Source organism: Arachis hypogaea, chromosome 15 (assembly GCF_003086295.3).
Source record: "Arachis hypogaea cultivar Tifrunner chromosome 15, arahy.Tifrunner.gnm2.J5K5, whole genome shotgun sequence".
In the NCBI taxonomy this organism is placed as follows: domain Eukaryota; kingdom Viridiplantae; phylum Streptophyta; class Magnoliopsida; order Fabales; family Fabaceae; genus Arachis; species Arachis hypogaea.
The window spans coordinates 40,539,648-40,563,757 of NC_092050.1; the positions used below are offsets into that span (position 1 = coordinate 40,539,648).

Below are 24,110 nucleotides of genomic sequence, written 5' to 3' on the forward strand. Positions count from 1 at the left end.
AGCAAAGTATTCAGGCCAGATAGTTGTCATCCAACCTTATGGTTGAACCAACTTAGCTAACTTATGATTATACCACAAACTCATGAATGTACTCCATAGTGTGAACTCCACTCTGGTCTTTTGAAATATAAACATTCTCTCTTCATTTGATTAAAAGGGACAAGCATACAAGTAAGTGAAGTAGGGATGCAGTGACATAAAGACTAGTGCACATAGACCTATTCAGAACTTAAAAGATAGAATTTAAAAAGGTTTAATCATAACATGGAAGCAAGTTCTATTTCATACAAGATCTTCCTTATTTAAAACATAGAGAAAGACGGAACAAAGAAGGAACTCCACCACCTTTTACTATTGTGGATGCCCATGCTCCCATCCTTGTTTGTCCTCATTGTGTCTCTCTTGAGTGCTTGTACTTCCACTTCCCTTGCCTTTTCCAAGCAGCTTCTTCCAGAAACCACCATCTTCCATCTTCTTCTTGAGTGTCTCCTTTTGCTGTTTCACTTTCCTCTCTTCTTGTTCTACAAAATCTTTTTGGACCTCATCATATGTAGGGATGGCATAGTGTAGCCGATGCATATTACTGGTCATGTAGTTCAACTTGGCTTGAGTGTTCACATAGAACTCCTCCCTATGTAGTTGCCTTCCTTCATTGAGTACACTGAACTCATTGAAAGTTTTCATTTGGGCTATCTGCCGCTGGTTGAGTTCTTGCAAGTGCTTCTCTTGAAGCTCTTGCCTCTCATTCACTTGGTTGATGGCTTGAGTGAGCCGGGAGTAGTGTTCCTGCTGCTGCTCCATTTGTTGTTTTTGCCATGCTTCCTGTTGGCTCAGCCAGTTGGTTTGAAGGTTTAGTATTTACTCTTGTCCTTCCATATGTCTCATCCCCAGATCCTCAATGGCTCTTAGAAGGTGATTCATGTTCAAGTTAGCTGGATCATAATACTCTCCTTGTTGATATTCCTCCTGATGAGGTTCCTCTTGGTGAACTCTTTCTTTTGCTTTTGGTTTTCCTATTTGTGGCCTTCTTTGTTGCTGAGCAGGTGTAGTATAGACCAATCGCTCGAGTGTAACTGGCCTCCCTAGGTTCACCCAGTCTGGGTTGCTGTCCTCAAATACTACCTTGGCCTTGTTGCATAAGCGGAGAATGGTACTGGGGTACCAAAGCCTGGCACCTGAATCAACCTTCTCAGCCGAATCTTGAATCCCCTCGGCGATGAGCTCATTCACATTGATTTTCCCACCTTGTATTAAGCAATGCACCATAGTAGCTCGATTGATGTTTACCACTGAATTATTTTCAGCTGGTAGAATGGACTTCCTTACGAGTTCAAACCACCCCTTGGCTTCAGGACTCAGGTCTCCCCTCTTGATGAACTTGGGTCTCCTATCTGTGTACCTCTCCCAGTCAGCTGCTATAACACAGATTTCTGACACTATCTCTGAGAGCTCATCATTATCAGGGCTTCTACTTATCCTTGCCTGATAACTGTCCTCATCAAAATGAGGTGATTATAGGTGAAGAACTCTTGTTATGGCATTTGGGCTGAAGTCCACCTCCTTTCCTCTCACGTAACTTTTGAAGGTTGGGGCCTTGGTTTTATCTTCTCTTACTACATTTGCATAAAATTCTTTGATGAGGTTTCCATTGATCTTCCCCTTTGGACTTGTGAGCAATTGCCACCCTCTCTGATCGATTTTCTCCAGAATTTGTGGTGATTCATTTGCATTGATTTGGAAGATTAACTCTGGCAATATCTTTCTGGCCCTTATCCGTTCGAATTCACGTTCATGAAAGGCAGTTTTGAATTTCTTCTCATCGAAAGGAACACTCTCCATGGGTTCCTTCCTCTTTTGCCTCTTTGAGCTTGATGATGCCATGAATTGAGTTGCTATTTTGAAGGGGGGGTTGGAGGATACGGATAGATGAGGAATAGGTTGGCTAGGACATAGTGTGATGAAGGGGGTTGAGCAAGCCGAAAGTATGAAGTGTGGAGAGTGGGAATTTGAGTGTGAGGAATGATCATGCACTAAGGTTCACTTATATAGGGAGATCATGAGTGGATGGAAGGTGTGGATTGCAAGGATTTTTGCTTGATGGACGGTCGGGGTTGTGTATGAAGGAAGGACAAGGATCATCACTTAATGAAAGTGATTGGTTCGGTCTTCAAGGATCTTCCTTCTCCAATGTTGCATGGCAATGTTTCCCCATGCGTTCCCTCTTGAGATATGTGTGTAGTGCTCTTCATTAAGTAGCGGAATCTCCCCCCATTTAATTGTCCAATCAATCCCTTTTTATGCTTCTTTTCTTTTCCTATAAAGATTTAAAATAAGGAAATTAATATCATAAAAATCAAACTCTACGGCTAGAATAATAAAGAGAAGAAAAAGAGTTTGTTTATTTATGAATTTCAACTAACTAATTACTTGTGTATCCTTATGCATTTTGGTGGCACCATGGGGTGACACCAAACTTAGTTTGAAGCAATGTGATGAAAAGTTTTGTTCAAAGCTCCAAGAGTTCTGCTTTGAACACCAAACTTGTTCTTCACTACATGCTGCATGATAAAGATTTCATAAACTTGAAATTCATAAACATTGATTTATTCATTATTTTAAAAACATATAAAACATGGGTTGCCTCCCATGAAGCGCTTCTTTAGCGTCACTAGCTTGACGTTTTTCCCTTATCAGGGTGGTTGGTAGTGCTTAAAGTCCTCCCCTCTTGCTGTGGACTTATATCCATTAGTTGGATCAATGATCTCCACATGTTCCAGGGAAAGAACTCTGTTGATAGTGAAGACCTTAGGTAACTGAGATGGTACAGTGGGGAGATTAGGGGGAATATCTGGGAAGTAAGCTGAGACAACTCTATCCCCTGGAGAGAAGTCTTCCGTAGGGATTTTCTTGTTCCTCCACCTCCTTGGTACCTTCTTCTTTGTTTCTTTTGAAGTTGCCTTCCCCTTGGTGACCTCTTTTTCTAAAGGAGTTGTGATGCTGTCTTTACCTACCTCTAGAGGTTTAGGTTCCTCCAATTTTTCCTTGAGCTGTGGCAATTGCTGTTTTCCTTGTTTATCAATTAAGGGGATCTCAGAATGATCTGGCTGTGCTTCAGTGCTTGTCTCCTCCTTCAGTGTCTCATTATCATTTGTGCTTAGTTCCTTGTCCTCTTAATCTGTTTCTTGTGAGAGTTTGAAAACATTGAAGCTGAGTCGTTCATCATGGATTCTCAATATTAGCTCCCCTTTCTCTACATCGATAAGTGCTCTGGCCGTAGCTAGGAATGGTCTTCCCAATATGATTGGGTGAGTGTGACTCTCTTCCATGTCCAGGATGACAAAGTCTGTTGGGAGAAAGTATTTCCCAACCTTTAGCAACACATTTTCCACCACTCCTATTGCTTGCTTTTGAGTTTTGTCAGCCAGTCTGATGATTACATCTGTGGGCATTATCTCATTGATCTGCAGCCTCTTCACCAGGATAATGGCAATAAGTTGATGCTGGCTCCCAAGTCACATAGTGCTTTATCGAACATAGTTTCACCTATGGCACAAGGGATGTGAAAACTCCCTGGGTCTCTTCTTTTTGTAGGCAACTCAGGTTGAATAAGGGCACTACATTCCTTGTTCATCACTATAGTCTGGACTCCTTTGAGTGAGCTTTTCCTGGGAAGAAGTTCCTTCATATACTTGATGAATGCAGGCATTTGTTGAATTGCCTTGATGAATGGTATGTTTACATGCAGAGATGCAAACAAGTCTAGGAACCTTGAGTATATTCTCTTTCCCACAGCACCATTGAGCAGTTGAGGGAAGTTTGGCCAGTTTCACTGACCTTTTCTTTACTGTTTTTAGGTTAGTTTCATGCATTTCTTTAGGAAATAAGCTAGTTTTGGGTAAATATTCACTTATGCCTTGACTCAAGCATACATTGTGCATTTTACATGATTTCATGAGGATTTTGCATAAGTTTAGTGACAAATATTATGTTGCATTACTCATGACTTGGACTAGAGCTTTGATGGACTTTGTTGCTTGATTTCAGGACCAAAAAGAAGCAAGAAAAGGGGAGGTAACTTGCAAGATTAATGAGAAAAGTGATTGCCAATAACACTCTCAAAAAAGCCATCAATGCCCACGTTAGAGAGTCACGTTAACCAAGTTAACGTGAACTCTAACGTGGAGAAGAGAAGTTGAGCCAACGTTAGTGACACTCAACATTGTCACTAACGTTGGAAATTACTCATAAGTGGCCACGTTAGAAGCCACGTTAACCTAGTTAACGTGGCCTCTAATGTTAAAGGGGGGAAGAGAAGCCAACGTTAGTGACACTCAACATTGTCACTAACGTTGGCCTATGGTGCAAAGTACCACGTTAACTCCCACGTTAACTTGGTTAACGTGGGAACTAACGTAGAGGATGAAGAGTTGTCGACAACGTTAGTGACACTCAACATTATCACTAACGTTGAAGCAACCACACAACCCCAAGAGTCACGTTAACTTCCACGTTAACTTGGTTAACGTGGAAGCTAACGATGAGAAATGAAGGATGAGCCAACGTTAGTGACACTCAACATTGTCACTAACGTTGGGATGGCTAAAAGATGGCCACATTAGAAGCCACGTTAACCTAGTTAACGTGGACTCCAACGTGAGACCTAGGGGCACATTGGAACGTTAGTGACAATGTTGAACGTCACTAACGTTCTCGAAGGATGGCAAAGGCCACGTTAGAAGCCACGTTAAGCTAGTTAACGTGAGCTTTAACGTGAAGCAAGAAGGGGCACAATGGAACGTTAGTGACAATGTTGAGTGTCACTAACGTTCTCGAAGGTTGACAAGGCAACGTTAAAAGCCACGTTAACCTAGTTAACGTGGGTTTTAACGTGAGGCAAAAGGGGTGCATTGGAACGTTAGTGACAATGTTAAGTGTCACTAACATTCCCGAACTTGGACTTTCACTAAATGATTAACACTCCTTACGCCCTGAGCTTAAGTCTCTGCCCACTCCGCACTTTCTCTCTGCAAGTAAAGCCAAGCCCAAATAAAGAAAGGAACTGCTTCAAACTCAAGATCCAAAGGCCCAAGACTTGAAGAGTGAACTAGAAGCTGAGAAGAGTAGTATATATAGGAGTAGCTTTGAATTGTAAAGGAGTTCTGGAGGCTGAAGAACCACTCTCTGTATTTTACTTTCTTTGCAATTTCTAGTTTTATGATGTATTCTCCATCTTTGTTTTCATTTTCAAGAGCTATGAACAACTAAACCCCTTTCATTGGGTTAGGGAGCTCTGTTGTAATTTGATGGAACAATACTAATTTTCATTATTCTTCTTCTATCTTTCCTCTTGATTTTACTTGAAAGCTTTCGGTCTTCATCCAATTGAGTAGTTATCTTGGAAGAGAAGCTATTCAAACTTGTATCTCTTTTGAACCTTGAAAGAGGAATGAAGAGATCAAGCTAGAAATGCTTTCTCATGCTGGACCAAATTGGGTTTGGATGGGTATGTGACTATAACCCTCTCAATACTTGGTTTGGGAAATGCATGTGGTATAATCAGTGACCATACTTCATCTCTTCTCATGAGCAATTGACCAAGGAATTGGCTATTGATCAAGATTTGAGAGATTGAATTGCAAGAAATTGTAATTCAATCACTTAAGATTGCCAAGGAGATCAATGAGTGCATTGATTGAGGAAGAGATGAAAATGAACTTGATCCGGAGAATTGCAACATCTCCTAAGCCCAATGAACTCCCCATCTCTGATCTTACCCATTCTCTTTAATTTCTGCTATTTACTTTTATGAGCAAATCCCCCATTCCCATTTACAATTCTGCAATTTATTTTCAGTCATTTACTTCCAGTCCTTTAATTCTAGCATTTACTTTTCTGTTATTTACATTCCCGCCATTTTATTTTCTGCAACTCTCAACCCAATTTCTGGATTCGCTCAACTAGAACATTCTTCTAATCAAAGTTGCTTGATCAATCAATCCCTGTGGGATTCGACCTCACTCTATTGTGAGTTTTTACTTGACGACAAATTCGGTACACTTGCCGAAGGGAGATTTGTTGTGAGACAAGTTTTCCCCACATCAAGTTTATGGCGCCGTTGCCGGGGATTGATTGTGCATCAACAATGATTAGATTAGAAGATCACTAGATTGAGCATTTTATTTTGTGAATTTTATTTTCTGTTTGAGTGATTTACTTTTTGTTTTAGCTAAACTTCTTCCCTTCTCCATCTACTCTTTTGTTTTTCTTTGTTATTTTCAATTCTGTTTGCTAACCCACTAACTGTTTGATATATTGCATCACCCACAACTAACATCAATTCTGACAAAAATACTGTCTGTACCTATTTTCTCTGCTTGTACTTGTTGGTTGTATGACAGGGAGAAGAAGCGGGGCTTCAACTTCTTTTGATTCTGAACCAGAGAGAACCTTCCTTAGACTAAGGAGGGAGGCAAAAGGAAAATGAGTAGTTGGTGCTGAAGAAGAAGAGGAACAGTTTAAGGAATACTTTGAACCAAACATGAAAGAAAACATGGAAAATCATCATGAAGAAGAGACTCACAACCATGGCAGAGGAGGTGGAGCAAATCATGCTGGGGAGGATAGAAGAGTTTTGGGCTCTTACATTAATCCAAACCCAGGCAATTGTGGAAGTAGCATCCAAAAGCCAACAATCCATGCCAACAACTTTGAACTTAAACCACAGCTCATCACCCTTGTTCAGAACAACTGTTCATTTGGAGGAGGTGTTCAAGAAGATCCCAACCAACATTTGACCACCTTCCTGAGAATATGTGACACAGTGAAATCTAATGGTGTTCATCCTGACGCCTATAGATTGTTCTTATTTCCCTTCTCACTCAGAGACAAGGCAGCCAAGTGGCTGGAATCCTTCCCAAGGGAGAACTTGACAACTTGGGAGGATGTGGTGAACAAATTCTTAGCAAGATTCTACCCTCCTCAACGAATCAATAGGCTGAGAGCTGAGGTTCAAACCTTCAGGCAACAGGATGGTGAGACTCTGTATGAAGCATGGGAGAGGTTCAAAGACTTAACAAGGAGGTGTCCACCTGACATGTTCAACGAATGGGTCTAGCTGCACATTTTCTATGAAGGGCTCTCTTATGAGTCAAAGAAGGCAGTAGACCATTCATCTGGAGGGTCTTTGAACAAGAAGAAGACCATTGAGGAAGCCATAGATGTTATTGAAACAGTAGCAGAAAATGACTACTTCTATGCTTCCGAAAGAGGGAACACAAGAGGAGTGATGGAGCTAAACAATGTAGATGCTCTGTTGGCTCAAAACAAGCTCATTACCCAGCAGCTGGCTGACCTCACCAAGAAGATGGAGATGAACCAAGTAGCAGCAATCTCCACTTCATCAACAACACAAGAAGGAGTAAACCAAGAAGCAGAAGGGAGTCAGGAGCAAGCCAACTACATTGGAAATTCACCAAGGAAAAACTATGATCCATACTCCAAGACTTACAACCCTGGATGGAGAAACCACCCAAACTTTGGGTGGGGAAGTGAGCAAGATCAAAACCAAGACCAGAGACGTTACAACTCCAACAACAATGCAGCTCACCAGCAATTCACCCAGAGGACATCTCAACATCCCCATAACAACACTTCTCCACACACTTATCAAAACCAAAACAGCACATCTGCTCCGAATCACTCATCAATTGATGACAAGCTCTCTAAGATTGAAACCTTCATTGAAGGAATATGCAGAGACATTCAAGACAGTAAAGCATTCAGAGAGGAAGTGCAGTCAAACATGCAGAATCAAAATGCTGCCATCACAAAACTGGAGACGCAAATCAGCTATCTTTTTAAGCAGCTTCTGAACCACAATTTTTGCTATGATGCCCATTCAAGCAAAAGGGAGGAGTGTCAAGTTATCACACTTAGGAGTGGGAAGGAACTGAAGGAACATCCCCAAAAACCACTAGAAGAAAGCTCAATTGAAAAGGAAGAGGAGCAAGATGGAATGCAACCCCCCACGCCAAGTTTGTAGAAAGAGAAAAAGATACCCCAACTCAACGTCTCAAGAGCTCCATACCCCCAGCTATTGAAGAAAAAGGAAGATGACAACCAGTTCTTGAGATTTTTGGAAATTTTCAAGAAGCTACAAATCAACATACCATTTGCTGAAGCCATAGAACAAATGCCACTTTATGCCAAGTTTTTGAAGGAGCTAATGACTAAGAAGAGAAGCTGGAAGAACAATGAGACTGTGATACTAACTGAAGAGTGCAGTGCTATCATTCAGCATAAAATACCTCAGAAACTGAAGGATCCTGGGAGTTTTCAGATCCCTTGCATTATAGGAGAAATCACAGTAGAAAAGGCTCTTTGTGACTTAGGGGCCAGCATCAATTTGATGTCAGTAGCTATGATGAGAAAGATGAAAATTGAGGAGGCTAAACCAACAAAAATGGCTCTACAACTGGCAGACCGATCGTTCAAATTCCCTCACGGGATAGTGGAGGATTTGCTAGTAAAAGTAGGAGATTTCATATTCCCAGTAGATTTTGTGGTGTTGGACATGCAGGAAGACGCCAAAACCTCCATCATTTTGGGAAGGCCATTCTTGGCCACTGATGGAGCTGTCATTGATGTTCAAAAGGGTGACCTCACCCTTAGATTAAATAATGAAAAGATGACATTCAATGTGTTCAAGGCCCTGAGTTATCCACCGGAATAATTGGGGAAATGCATGAGGTTAGATGCACTTGAGGATGAAGTGCAGGAGAATTTTGAAGAAGATGAACCTGAAGAGAACGAGAGATTGGTGGAGGAAGAATCTGAATCAAGTGAAGAGGTAGCTACAACAGAAACACATATACCAGATGCACCAAAGGAAGGGAGCGAAAAATCAGAAGCACCCAAACTTGAACTCAAAGCATTGCCACCCACTCTCAAATATGCATATCTAGGAGAAAATGAAAACTACCCAGTGATCATAAATTCATCCCTCAGTCAAGATCAAGAGGACGAGCTACTCAAGGTGCTGCGGGAGCATAAGGATGCCATTGGATGGACCCTTGCTGACTTGAAGGGAATCAGTTCAGCCATATGCATGCATAAAATATTGTTTGAAGATGATGCCAAGCCATCCATTCAATCCCAAAGAAGGCTGAACCCAATCATGAAGGAAGTGGTACAGAAAGAGGTTATGAAGCTTTGGCAAGGAGGAGTCATATACCCAATTTCGGATAGCCCTTGGGTTAGCCCCATACATGTTGTGCCAAAGAAGGGAGGGATCACTGTGGTTACCAATGAGAAGAATGAGCTCGTACCTGCAAGGACCGTCACAGGATGGCGGATGTGCATAGACTACAGGAAACTCAATGAGGCTACACGAAAGGACCATTTTCCCCTTCCATTCATGGATCAGATGTTGGAAAGACTTGCAGGGCACGCATATTATTGTTTTCTCGACAGTTATTCAGGATATAACCAAATAGTGGTTGATCCAAGAGACCAAGAGAAAACCTCATTTACCTGTCCGTATGGAGTGTTTGCCTATAGGCGCATGCCATTTGGATTATGTAATGCCCCTGCAACTTTCCAACGCTGCATGCTTTCTATCTTTTCAGATATGATAGAAAAATTCATTGAAGTTTTTATGGATGATTTCTCGGTATTTGGAGATTCTTTTCCTAGTTGCCTACATCACCTCGCCTTGGTATTGAAAGGATGCCAAGAGACCAATTTGGTCTTGAACTGGGAAAAATGCCACTTCATGGTGACAGGAGGAATAGTCCTTGGTCACAAGGTCTCTCACCAAGGCATTGAGGTCGATAGAGCTAAAGTAGAACTTATTGAAAAACTACCCCCACCCAGTGATGTCAAGGCAATTAGAAGTTTTTTAGGGCATGCTGGTTTTTACAGAAGGTTCATTAAAGATTTTTCAAAGATAGCCAAGCCCTTAAGCAATCTCCTTGTATCTGATACACTATTCATCTTTGATGAAACATGCATGCTAGCATTTGCACATTTGAAAATGAGGTTATCCTCTGCTCCTATCATCTCCCCACCTGATTGGAACCTACCATTTGAATTGATGTGCGATGCATCTGATTTTGCAGTTGGGGCAGTGTTAGGACAAAGGAAAGATAACCTATTTCGTGTGATATACTATGCTAGCAAAGTCCTTAATGAAACTCAAAAGAATTATACCACTACTGAAAAGGAGTTGCTAGCAATAGTTTTTGCATTTGACAAATTTATATCATACCTCATTGGTGCTAAAGTGATTGTTTTTACAGATCACACAGCACTTAAATATTTGTTTGCCAAGCAAGAATCAAAGCCAAGACTAATAAGGTGGATCTTACTGTTGCAGGAATTCGATATTGAAATCAGAAACAAGAAAGGAGTGGAGAACAAGGTGGCAGATCACCTATCCAGAATCCCTCATGATCAAGGTGGAGAAAATGATACAAATGTGAACGAGCTCTTCCCTGATGAGCAGTTGATGACAGTTCACAAAGCACCATGGTTTGCAGATATTGCAAATTTCAAGGCGACTAGGGCATTACCCCCAGGGATCAATAAACATCAAAAGAGGAAGCTAATGAATGATGCAAAATACTTTGTCTGGGACGAACCATATCTCTTCAAGAAATGTTCAGATGGAATTCTTAGAAGATGTGTTTTGGAAGAGGAAGGGAGAGAAGTCCTGTGGAACTGCCACGGTTCATGCTATGGCGGGCACTTTGGAGGGGACAGAACTGCAGCAAAGGTGTTACAAAGCGGATTCTTTTGGCCCACCCTTTTCAAGGATGCCAAGGAACTAGTAAAAAGCTGCAATGAATGCCAAAGATCTGGAAACCTGCCCAAAAGAAATGCCATGCCACAAAATTTCATCTTGGAACTGGAACTGTTTGATGTGTGGGGAATTGATTTCATGGGACCATTCCCAACCTCATATGCAAACAAGTACATCCTGGTAGCAGTGGATTATGTTTCCAAGTGGGTAGAGGCTATTGCAACCCCAACTAATGATAACAAGGTAGTCATGAACTTCCTCAGGAAGAATATCTTTAGCCGGTTTGGAGTCCCAAGAGCCCTCATCAGTGATGGAGGGAGCCACTTTTGTAATAAACCACTAGAAGCTCTCTTCTTACGATATGGGGTAAAACACAAAGTAGCCACACCTTACCATCCTCAAACAAGTGGGCAAACTGAGATATCCAACAGAGAGCTGAAGAGGATCCTAGAAAAGACTGTGGGCGCATCTAGAAAGGATTGGTCGAAGAAGTTGGATGATGCTCTTTGGGCATACAGAACAGCATTCAAAACCCCACTTGGAATGTCTCCATATCAACTAGTCTATGGGAAGGCTTGTCATTTACCACTGGAGCTGGAACACAAAGCTCTTTGGGCTATTAAGATAATAAATTTTGATAGCATTGCTGCTGGTGCAAAAAGGATCTTGCAGCTGCAAGAGATGGAGGAATTCAGGTCACAAGCCTATGAAAACACTAAGATGTATAAAGAGAAGGCAAAGAGAAAACATGACATGCATCTGGCACCCAGGAGTTTCGAAAAAGGGCAGCAAGTACTCCTTTACAATTCTAAATTAAGGCTGTTCCCAGAAAAACTCAAGTCAAGGTGGTCCGGACCTTTCATGGTTACAAAAGTATCACCATATGGCCACATCGAAATCACGGATGAAGGTTCAGAAAGGACTTTTACAGTGAATGGACAAAGACTCAAGCATTATCTGGGCGACATGGGGGAAAACCCCAGAGTAAAGTACCATCTCAAGTAATTAAGGACTCGTCGAGCTAGCGACGATAAAAGAGCGCTCTGTTGGGAGGCAACCCAACCTCAGGTAGTTTCACTTTCATCTTTATTTCAATAAAAATCACAAAGTTGTTTCCCCTGTATTGTAAGGAGCTAAGTTTGGTGTTCCACACCAAAACAATCCAAGAGTGATAGTGTAGTTCTAAGTTTGGTGTTCCACTAAAGGACATTGGTTAGAATTACACTCCACTCCAAAAGAACATTGCTAGCTCCATCCAATCAAGAGAAACAACTTAGATGTAGTTAGACTTTAGGTGATCATTGCTTTGCTGAAAGCAAGATATGAGGCTCTCTGCATATATGCAATGTTTTGTACTGGGCAAAGAACTAAGTTTGGTGTTCACACACCAAATTGAGTTCGAGAGGCACAAGCATGCATGTAAGCTAACTATGTCTCAAGTGCTCTGGGAACGAGCAACTTCCAGCAACCTTGCAGGAATCTTATAAGGAAATGGTGCACCTTCGCCCAAAGAAGCGAGGCAGCGAAAACTAGGATGATGACAAAGAGAGAGGGGGACCAGAGGTCATCACCCGAAGGTTGTATCGCTACCTAATTCCATTGTATTCAGAATTGTTAAAAGTTGAAAGTCCGGATGCACTTTTGATTTGTAGTTGCTCGTAGTTGAACCCTTTTTAAATTATGTCTTTTAAGTTTTCCTTCTGATTAGGTCTATGTGCACTGGTCTTTAAATGTCACTGCACCATTACTTAACTTACTTGTATGCTTGTCCCTTTAAATCAGATAAAAAGAGAATGATTGTTTTCAAAAGACCAGGGTAGAGTTCATATTGTGGAAGAGCATTCATGAATCTTTGGGGTAGTCATAAGTTAGCTAAGTTGGTTCAACCACAAGGCTAGGAGGACAACCATCTGACCTGAATACTTTGCTTTGGATACACTCATGAGACTAAGTTAATAATAAGATCCTAATAAGAGAAAAGGGAAAGAACAATGGAAGTGAAAAACAAAAGAAAAAGAGTAAGCAATAAGGCTAGGCATCAATGGTTTGGACCTTGAGACAAGTGTCTGTGGTGCTCCTGTGTGAGGGATCTACTTGGATGAATAAGCTCTTAGGGGTGCCTTATCACTTGGTAACTTGGGTTAACTAACTCGGGATTATCAGCTGAAAGTCCACTATCAAGAGTAACCTTCACTACAGAACACTTAGTAACCCAAAGAGGTGCTGGACACCAAGGTCTCAATAAAAGAAAATAAATAAACTAAATGCCTATAATGTGTATGTATGGGGGATAGGCTTGAGGGAGTAAGTCCTTAGGGGTGTCTCAACACCTAGCACCTTGAACCAACTGGTTCGGGAGTGTTGGCTGAAAGCTTATCTTAAAGAGTTGCCCCCTTACAGAGCACCTAGCCTAAATAACACAAATAACCCTTGAAATAACAATAAAAGGATCAATGAATAAAAGTCTCATGGGATATGAACAAAGTGGGTGTTTTAGGACAGAATAAAGGTCTGAAAGTCAGTAATGGAATGAACCTAAGTTGCTATGCATGAAACCACTATAAAATCAGTAATATGACTTCCACAAGGATGACTCATTCCTCTGGATATTCCATTCATCATTCTCTTGTTCCAGTACTTGCTTAAGGACAAGCAAGCTTTAAGTTTGGTGTTGTGATGCCAGGGCATCTTGGCCAGTTTCACTGACCTTTTCTTTACTGTTTTTAGGTTAGTTTCATGCATTTCTTTAGGAAATAAGCTAGTTTTGGGTAAATATTCACTTATGCCTTGACTCAAGCATACATTGTGCATTTTACATGATTTCATGAGGATTTTGCATAAGTTTAGTGACAAATATTATGTTGCATTACTCATGACTTAGACTAGAGCTTTGATGCACTTTGTTGCTTGATTTCAGGACCAAAAAGAAGCAAGAAAAGGGGAGGTAACTTGCAAGATTAATGAGAAAAGTGATTACCAATAACACTCTCAAAAAAGCCATTAATGCCCACGTTAGAGAGTCACGTTAACCAAGTTAACGTGAACTCTAACGTGGAGAAGAGAAGTTGAGCCAACGTTAGTGACACTCAACATTGTCACTAACGTTGGCAATTACTCATAAGTGGCCACGTTAGAAGCCACGTTAACCTAGTTAACGTGGCCTCTAACATTAAAGGGGGGAAGAGAAGCCAACGTTAGTGAAACTCAACATTGTCACTAACGTTGGCCTATGGTGCAAAGTACCACATTAACTCCCACGTTAACTTGGTTAACGTGGGAACTAACGTAGAGGATGAAGAGTTGTCGACAACGTTAGTGACACTCAACATTGTCACTAACGTTGAAGCAACCACACAACCCCCAAGAGTCACGTTAACTTCCACGTTAACTTGGTTAACGTGGAAGCTAACGATGAGAAATGAAGGATGAGCCAACGTTAGTGACACTCAACATTGTCACTAACTTTGGGATGGCTAAAAGATGGCCACGTTAGAAGCCACGTTAACCTAGTTAACGTGGACTCCAACGTGAGACCTAGGGGCACATTGGAACGTTAGTGACAATGTTGAACGTCACTAACGTTCTCGAAGGATGGCAAAGGCCACGTTAGAAGCCACGTTAACCTAGTTAACGTGAGCTTTAACGTGAAGCAAGAAGGGGCACAATGGAACGTTAGTGACAATGTTGAGTGTCACTAACGTTCTCGAAGGTTGACAAGGCAACGTTAAAAGCCACGTTAACCTAGTTAACGTGGGTTTTAACGTGAGGCAAAAGGGGTGCATTGGAATGTTAGTGACAATGTTAAGTGTCACTAACGTTCCCGAACTTGGACTTTCATTAAATGATTAACACTCCTTACGCCCTGAGCTTAAGTCTCTGCCCACTCCGCACTTTCTCTCTGCAAGTAAAGCCAAGCCCAAATAAAGAAAGGAACTGCTTCAAACTCAAGATCCAAAGGCCCAAGACTTGAAGAGTGAACTAGAAGCTGAGAAGAGTAGTATATATAGGAGTAGCTTTGAATTGTAAAGGAGTTCTGGAGGCTGAAGAACCACTCTCTGTATTTTACTTTCTTTGCAATTTCTAGTTTTATGATGTATTCTCCATCTTTGTTTTCATTTTCAAGAGCTATGAACAACTAAACCCCTTTCTTTGGGTTAGGAAGCTCTGTTGTAATTTGATGGATCAATACTAATTTTCATTATTCTTCTTCTATCTTTCCTCTTGATTTTACTTGAAAGCTTTCGGTCTTCATCTAATTGAGTAGTTATCTTAGAAGAGAAGCTATTAAAACTTGGATCTCTTTTGAACCTTGAAAGAGGAATGAAGAGATCAAGCTAGAAATGCTTTCTCATGCTGGACCAAATTGGGTTTGGATGGGTATGTGACTATAACCCTCTCAATACTTGGTTTGGGAAATGCATGTGGTATAATCAGTGACCATACTTCATCTCTTCTCATGAGCAATTGACCAAGGAATTGGCTATTGATCAAGATTTGAGAGATTGAATTGCAAGAAATTGTAATTCAATCACTTAAGATTGCCAAGGAGATCAATGAGTGCATTGATTGAGGAAGAGATGAAAATGAACTTGATCCGGAGAATTGCAACATCTCCTAAGCCCAATGAACTCCCCATCTCTGATCTTACCCATTCTCTTTAATTTCTGCTATTTACTTTTATGAGCAAATTCCCCATTCCCATTTACAATTCTGCAATTTATTTTCAGTCATTTACTTCCAGTCCTTTAATTCTAGCATTTACTTTTCTGTTATTTACATTCCCGCCATTTTATTTTCTGCAACTCTCAACCCAATTTCTGGATTCGCTCAACTAGAACATTCTTCTAATCAAATTTGCTTGATCAATCAATCCCTGTGGGATTCGACCTCACTCTATTGTGAGGTTTTACTTGACGACAAATTCGGTACACTTGCCAAAGGGAGATTTGTTGTGAGACAAGTTTTCCCCGCATCAAGTTTTTCTTTTATTTTTCAACCTTTATTGTTCTTTCTCTTTTTCTTATTAGGATCTTCTTATTTAGCTAGTCTCATGGGGTGTTTCTCAAGCACAGTATTCATGACAGATAGTTGTCTTCCCACCCTTGTGGTTGAACCAACTTAGCTAACTTATGACCACACCATAAACTCATGAACTTACTCCATAGTATGAACTCTACTCTGGTCTTTAAAAACACTCATTCTCTTTTCATTTGATTCAAAGGGACAAGCATACTAGTAAGCAAAGTAAGGATGCAGTAATGACATTCAGACTAGAAAACACAGCCTTAATCAATAAAAAGTTTAAAAGATAGAATTGACATGCTTATTTACAAGGAACAAGCACACATACATACAAAGAACTTAGAAGACAATCATGCAATTGAATGTACTGGAAATAAGTAAGAGGAAAAAGGAACTTTACCACCTTGTAGTTCATCTTTATTGTTGTTGCCCTTCTTCTCCTACTTTTCTCCCTTCCCACACCAATTTAGACTAATTGCTTGTCTTGAAGCAGCAAATAAAACAGTGGTGGTGGGGTCTATGATGGGTCATGAATGTCTTACATACTGAAATGTAAGTGATGTATGTGGTTAAGCAAGCAAGAATTAAGGATAACACTGCAAGCCTAAGAAGCAAAGGCATTATGATTATACAAACAAGTGGTGTTGCTGGATACATTGCATAGAAAAATAAGTGGCACACCAAACTTAGTGTGACACTTTCTCTTAGAATTGATGCAAGTATCCAGAAAGATTGAAAACAGATTGTTGCAGGGCAACACCAAACTTAGAATGTGATCATATGCCAATTTTATTTGGAAAGAAGCTGAGTAAAGAACTATTGTATTAATAACAAAATCACCAAGAACCAAAGCTGTCACGAACAGGGGCTTCTTGGTGAGGCATTAACACAAACAGTTAGAGAGCATAGAAAATAAAGAACTAAAGCAATTACATGAATAAAGCAAAAACAAAAGAAAATGTCTAATCTAGGTAATCAACCAACCGGTAGTTTGTTAATCACAATTAATCACCGGCAACGGCGCCATAAACTTGATGCACGGAAAACTTGTCTCACAACAAATCTCCCTTCGACAAGTATACCGAATTGTCGTCAAGTAATAACTCACTATAGAGTGAGGTCGAATCCCACAGAGATTAACGGATTAAGCAATCAATGGTTAATTGATTATCCTAGTTAGACGAATCATAATGGGGTGATAAGTAATGAGGAAACGTAAATTGATAGAAAAGTAAAGAAAGCAATAAAGTGCAGAAAAGTAAAATGGCAAGAAAATTAAATGTAAGAACTAAAAATAAAATGAACATTGGGATCAAGAGATATTGCAATCCTCCGGATCAAGTTCATTCCCATCTCTTCCTCAATCAATGCACTCATTGATCTCCTTGGCAATCTTAAGTGATTGAATTACAATTTCTTGTAATTCAATCTCTCAAATCTTGATCAATAGCCAATTCCTTGGTCAATTGCTCATGAGAAGAGATGAAGTATGGTCACTGATTATACCACATGCATTTCCCAAATCAAGTGTTGAGAGGATTATAGTCACATATCCATCCAAACCCAATTTGGTCCAGCATGAGAAAGCATTTCTAGCTTGATCTCTTCATTCCTCTTCCAAGGTTCAGAAGAGATCCAAGTATGAATAGTTTCTTTTCCAAGATAACTATCCAATTGGATGAAGATCGAAAGCTTTCAAGTAAAATCAAGAGAAAAGAAAGAAGAAGAAGAATAAGAACTACAATTGATCCATTGAATCACAATAGAGCTCTCTAACCCAATGTAAAGATTTAGTTGATCATTGCTCTACAAAAATAGAAAAGAAAGAAAGTGCAGAAAAGTAAAGATGAAGATTGAAACTGAAATTGAAACTTCAAAATTCATAAATGAAAATTACAACTAAAATGAAACTACTCATAGGAAGAAAAGAAGAGAAAAGGAAGAAGAGTGGTTGAGGGGAGGGGACCGAAGACCCACTCCCCTTGGAGTGTGCCAATTCACAGAAGTTCGAATTGGTCTTCACTCTTTTCCCCTTCCTTCAATTCTCAGAATCCCAGAATGCTTTGAATGTAAAAACTAAGGCCTTTATATAGGCTCTCCTAAATTACTAAATGAAAATAAAAGCAAATTACAATAAAATGAAAATTCCTATTCTAGATGGTTCTTGTGGTCTTGATTGGTTGACAATTATGGGCTTGCTTGCTTGAGCTTTGAAGTGGACTTGAGAGAGAAGTGAGTTAAGTTCAGGCCCAGGTGCTAAAGTTAGTGCTAAAGTTAGCCACACTAACGCTACAAGTGTGGCGTTAGTGCTGAAGTTATTGTGGCTAACGTTGCACTTGCTGTCCAGTTGGTGTTTTTGGAGCTTAAAATATGCCTCTTGTTTGTGCTCAAATTTCATGCCCACTATAAAGTATTATATATCGTTGGAAAGCTCTGGATGTCAGCTTTCTAACACAACTGGAATCACCTCAATTGGACCTCTGTAGCTCACGTTATGCTCCTTTGAAGTGGACATGGTCGCTGGCATATATGCCAACGTTACTGGAAATGTTGATTGCCAATAACGCTAGCGATTTCCCGTTTCTGAAGCTCAAACTTAGTGTCCACCCCCATATTATTATATATCGTTAGAAAGCCCTGGATGTCTACTTTCCAATGCTTTTGAAAGCGCATCATTTGGAGCTCTACAACTCGAGTTATACTTCTTGGAAGGTGAAGAGGTCAGTTGGCCTAAATACAGGCTGATACCATGTTCATCATTGCACTTTCGGGGCAGGTTTTCTCCCTCAAATTTAGTGTCAACCATGGAGTGCCAATATGCTTGGAAAGCTCTGGAATCCTACTTTTCAATGCCACTGAAATTACCTCATTTGGAGCTTTGTGGCTCAAGTTATGCGTGTTTGAAGAAGGCATGGTCAGGCTGCCAGGTGGGACTTTTGCCCACGTTAACTACCACGTTAACTAAGTTAACGTGGGAGTTAACGTGGCTCTTTGTGGCTTGTGTTGGCAATGTTAGTGACAATGTTTGGTGTCACTAACGTTGTCGACTACTTTGTTTCCTCACGTTAGCTTCCACGTTAACAAGGTTAACGTGGAAGTTAACGTGGCTTAATGTAACTTGGCCAACGTTAGTGATAATGTTGAATGTCACTAACGTTGGCTTCCCCCCTTTCTTCTTAACGTTAGAGGCCACGTTAACTAAGTTAACATGGCCACTTATGAGCATTTGCCAACGTTAGTGACAATGTTAAGTGTCACTAACGTTGGCTCCATTTCCTTTCTTCAAAGTTAATGCCACTATCTTTTCTCACTAACGTTGGGTCTTTCCTTCCTTCCACGTTAGTGCCCACGTTAGTGTAACTAACGTAGCTACTAACGTGGCTTCTTCTCTTCTTCTTTTGGCCTGAAATCAATCAAACAAAGTGCATCAAAGTCTTGCTCTTAATCATGGGATCATGCATCATCCAATTTATCATATAATTCATGCAAAATTCTCATGAAATCATTCAAAGTTCACAATGTTTGCTTGAATCAAGATGTAAGTGAATATCTACCCAAAACTAGCTTATTTCCTAAGAAAATGCATGAAACTACCTTAAAAACAGTAAAGAAAAGGTCAGTGAAACTGGCCAAAATGCCCTAGCATCAGGTGCATAGAGCTTCAGCAGCTCTTGTTGTGAGATTTCTGGTTCTTGGTGATCTCTATCCTCCTCCTTTGTTGAGTTGTCTTCAGGTTGTTTGCAAAGTTTGCCTTGCTTGTCTTCAGTCTCTTGATCACTCGTAGTGACCAGTTTGCAATCTCCCCATCTTACTTCCTTTGCTTCTCCTTTGGGGTTTTTTTCCGTGTCACTTGGGAAGCTATCAGTAGGTTTGGGAATCTTCTCAGCTAAATATCCCACCTGGAATTCCAGCTTCCTAATGGTCTCTCCCTGGTTCTTAATATTGGCTCGCACCTCCTCTTTGAACACCTTATTTTCTTGAATCTCTTGGCATATTCCTTCAAGTAAGGCTTCAATCTTAGAGAGCTTGTCATCAATTGATGAGTGATTCGGAGCAGATGTGCTGTTTTGGTTTTGATAAGCGTGTGAAGAAGTGTTGTTGTGGGGGTGTTGAGATGTCCTCTGTGTGAATTGCTGGTGAGCTGCATTGTTGTTGGAATTGTAACGTCTCTGGTCTTGGTTTTGATCTTGCTCACTTCCCCACCCAAAGTTTGGGTGGTTTCTCCATCCGGGGTTGTAGGTTTTGGAGTATGGATCATAGTTTTTCCTTGGTGAATTCCCAATGTAGTTGGCTTGCCCCTGACTACCCTCTGCTTCTTCATTCACTCCTTCTTGGGTTGTTGATGAAGTGGAGATTGCTGCTACTTGGTTCATCTCCATCTTCTTGGTGAGGTCAGCCAACTGCTGGGTAAAGAGCTTGTTTTGGGCCAACAGAGCATCTACATTGTTTAGTTTCATTACTCCTCTTGTGTTCCCTCTTTCGGAAGCATAGAAGTAGTCGTTCTCTGCTACTGTTTCAATAACATCTATGGCTTCCTCAATAGTCTTCTTCTTGTTCAAAGATCCTCCAGATGAATGGTCTACGGCCTTCTTTGACTCATAAGAGAGCCCTTCATAGAAAATGTGCAGCTGCACCCATTCGTTTAACATATCTGGTGGGCACCTCCTTGTTAGATCTTTAAACCTCTCCCATGCTTCATATAGAGTCTCACCATCTTGTTGCCTAAAAGTTTGGACCTCAGCTCTCAGCCTATTGATTCGTTGAGGATGGTAAAATCTTGCTAAAAATTTATTCACCACGTCTTCCCAAGTTGTCAAGCTTTCCCTTGGGAAAGATTCCAGCCACTTGGCTGCTTTGTCCCTAAGTGAGAATGGAAATAAGAGCAGTCTATAGGCGTCAGGATGAACACCATTAGACTTCACTGTGTCACATATTCTCAGGAAGGTGGTCAAATGTTGATTGGGGTCTTCTTGAACACCTCCTCCAAACGAACAGTTGTTCTGAACAAGGGTGATGAGCTGTGGTTTAAGTTCAAAGTTGTTAGCATGGATTGTTGACTTTTGGATGCTACTTCCACAATTGCCTGGGTTTGGATTGATGTAAGAACCCAAAACTCTTCTATCCTCCCCAGCATGATTTGCTCTACCTCCTCCCCCATGGTTGTGATCCTCTTCTTCATGATGGTTATCCATGTTGTCTTCCATGTTTGGTTCAAAGAATTCCTCTTCTTCCTCAGCACCAACCACTTTCTTTCCTCTTGCCTCCCTCCTTAATCTAAGGAAGGTCCTCTCAGGTTCAGAATCGAAGGAAGTTGATGCCCCGCTTCTTCTCCCTGTCATACAACCATCAAGTGCAAGCAAGAAAAGATAGGTGCAGAGAGTATTTGTGTCAGAATTACTGTTAGTTGTGGGTGATGCAATATATCAAACAGTTAGTGGGTTAGCAAACTGAATTGAAAATAACAAAGAAAAATAAAAGAGTAGAGGGGGAAGGGAAGAAGTTTAACTAAAACAGAATGTAAATCACTCAAACAAAAAATGAAATTCACGAAGTATAAATGCTCAATCTAGTGATCTTCCAATTCAATCATTGTTGATGCACAATCAATCCCCGACAACGGCGCCATAAACTTGATGCACGGAAAACTGTCTCTCAACAAATTTCCTTCGGCAAGTGTACCGAATTTGTCGTCAAGTAAAAACTCACAATAGAGTGAGGTCGAATCCCACAGGGATTGATTGATCAAGCAACTTTAATTAGAAGAATGTTCTAGTTGAGCGAATCCAGAATTTGGGTTGAGAGTTGCAGAAAATAAAATGGTGGGAATGTAAATAACAGAAAAGTAAATGCTAGAATTAAAGGACTGGAAGTAAATGACTGAAAATAAATTGCAGAATTGTAAATGGGAATGGGGGATTTGCTCATAAAAATAAATGGCAGAAATTAAAGAGAATGGGTAAGATCAGAGATGGGGAGTTCATTGGGCTTAGGAGATGTTGCAATTCTCAGGATCAAGTTCATTTTCATCTCTTCCTCAATCAATGCACTCATTGATCTCCTTGGCAATCTTAATTGATTGAATTACAATTTCTTGCAATTCAATCTCTCAAATCTTGATCAATAGCCAATTCATTGGTCAATTGCTCATGAGAAGAGATGAAGTATGGTCACTGATTATACCACATGCATTTCCCAAATCAAGTATTGAGAGGGTTATAGTCACATACCCATCCAAACCCAATTTGGTCCAGCATGAGAAAGCATTTCTAGCTTGATCTCTTCATTCCTCTTTCAAGGTTCAGAAGAGATCCAAGTTTGAATAGCTTCTTTTCCAAGATAACTACTCAATTGGATGAAGATCGAAAGCTTTCAAGTAAAATCAAGAGAAAAGATAGAACAAGAATAATGAAAATTAGTATTGATCCATCAAATTACAACAGAGCTCCCTAACCCAATGAAAGGGGTTTAGTTGTTCATAGCTCTAGAAAATGAAAACAAAGATGGAGAATACATCATAAAACTAGAAAATGCAGAGAAAGTAAAATACAGAGAGTAGTTCTCTTTTTTCAACTTCCAGAACTCCTTCAACAATTCAAAGCTACTCCTATATATACTACTTCTCTCAGCTTCTAGTTGGCTCTTCAAGTCTTAGGCCTTTGGATCTTGAGTTTGAAGCAGTTCTCTTCTTCAATTGGGCTTGGCTTTACTTGCAGAGAGAAAATGTGAAGTGGGCAGAGACTTTAGCTCAGGACGTTAGGGGTGTTAACGTTTAGTGAAAATATAAGTTCGAGAACGTTAGTGACAATCAACTTTCTCACTAACGTTACTAAGTAAAAGCCACGTTAACTTCAACGTTAGTGGCATAAACGTTGCCACTAACGTTGCCTCTAAGTCCTTCGCACACGTTATTGAGACTTAACATTTCCAATAACTTTGAAAAGCCCCCTTTGTTCCGACGTTAGAGCCCACGTTAACTTAGTTAACATGGCTCTTTAACGTGGGCTTGCCATCCTTCGAGAACGTTAGTGACACTCCACATTGTCACTAACGTTCCAAGGTGCCCCTATGTCTCACGTTAGAGTCCACGTTAACTAGGTTAACGTGGCTTCTAACGTGGCCATGCTTAGCCATCCCCAACGTTAGTGACAATGTTGAGTGTCACTAACGTTGGCCATTCTTTCACTCATCAACGTTAGCTTCCACGTTAACTAAGTTAACGTGGAAGTTAACGTGGCTCCTTGGGGGGTTGTGTGGTTGCTTCCAACGTTAGTGATAATGTTGGGTGTCACTAACGTTGTCGACCATGCTTGCTTCTTACGTTAGCTCCCACGTTAACCAAATTAATGTGGGAGTTAATGATGACAAGTCATCTTAGCCTAGTTTTACTAGTCTTTTTCTTTGATTTCAATAAGTTTTATGCACTTTCTTGCTCTATAAGTTATTAATTTGGATTGGAAGTGCATAGTTTCTTTGAATCAATCAACCACCCTTTAATTGATACAAAATCATGAGGTTTAAGCTAAATTTAATTGATAATTAATTGATTTATAAACCTTGTGAATTTTGTGATACTTTGATTGGTTGTTTTGATTACTTGTAGGTGAAGAAAAGAAAGAAACAAGGGAAGCGTGGCCTAAGGAAGGAAAAAGCGTGGCCCATGACCATTTGTTCCTTGGCATCATGAACTGACATGCATTAATGCTTATGCATGCATCATGGCATTACATGAATGAACGTTCAAGTTCATTAATTAGCATTGCTAATAAAAATTAATGCATGTATAAAGCATTTGATCATTAAAGAATGAATGCTACGTTAATACATTGGCATTAATTAATAAAGCCAATAAAAGCATGCAATATTAAAGCCAAATTGGCTAAAGAACATATCAAGCCCTTTCAACGTTAATGCAATTGGCTTTATTAATTAATTAATGAATACATGCATGATTTTTAATTGCCAATGAACAAATGAATGAATATTAGCATTCATTGGCATAGCACATGCACCAGGGGAGGCCAACGTTTGCGACCAAGTTTGCCTCAAACTTGGAGGCAAACGTTGGCATGGCATATGCACCAGGGGAAGGCAACGTTTGCGCCAACGTTTGCCTCAAACGTGAGGTCAAACGTTGGCACCACAAGAACAAGCAAAAGCACCCCTGGAGCAAACCAACGTTTGCGCCAACGTTTGCCTCAAATGTGAGGTCAAACGTTGGCGCCAATTTAGCATGAAGAGGAGTCCCTGATTGATGATTTAATTGAGCCACGTTTGCGCCAACGTTTGC

At 40.4% G+C, this 24,110-nt stretch overlaps 2 non-coding genes across 2 annotated transcripts; one reads left to right on the forward strand and one right to left on the reverse strand.

Annotated features, from left to right (window-relative positions):
- Positions 1 to 6,991: 6,991 nt before the first annotated feature.
- LOC112753728 (small nucleolar RNA R71) lies at positions 6,992 to 7,095 on the reverse strand. The gene has a single exon (XR_003178099.1). It is a non-coding gene; the product is annotated as a small nucleolar RNA R71 (small nucleolar RNA).
- A 13,372-nt stretch (positions 7,096 to 20,467) lies between these two features.
- On the forward strand, positions 20,468 to 20,574 carry LOC112752279 (small nucleolar RNA R71). Its single transcript, XR_003176724.1, has one exon. It is a non-coding gene; the product is annotated as a small nucleolar RNA R71 (small nucleolar RNA).
- The last annotated feature ends 3,536 nt before the right edge of the window (positions 20,575 to 24,110 follow it).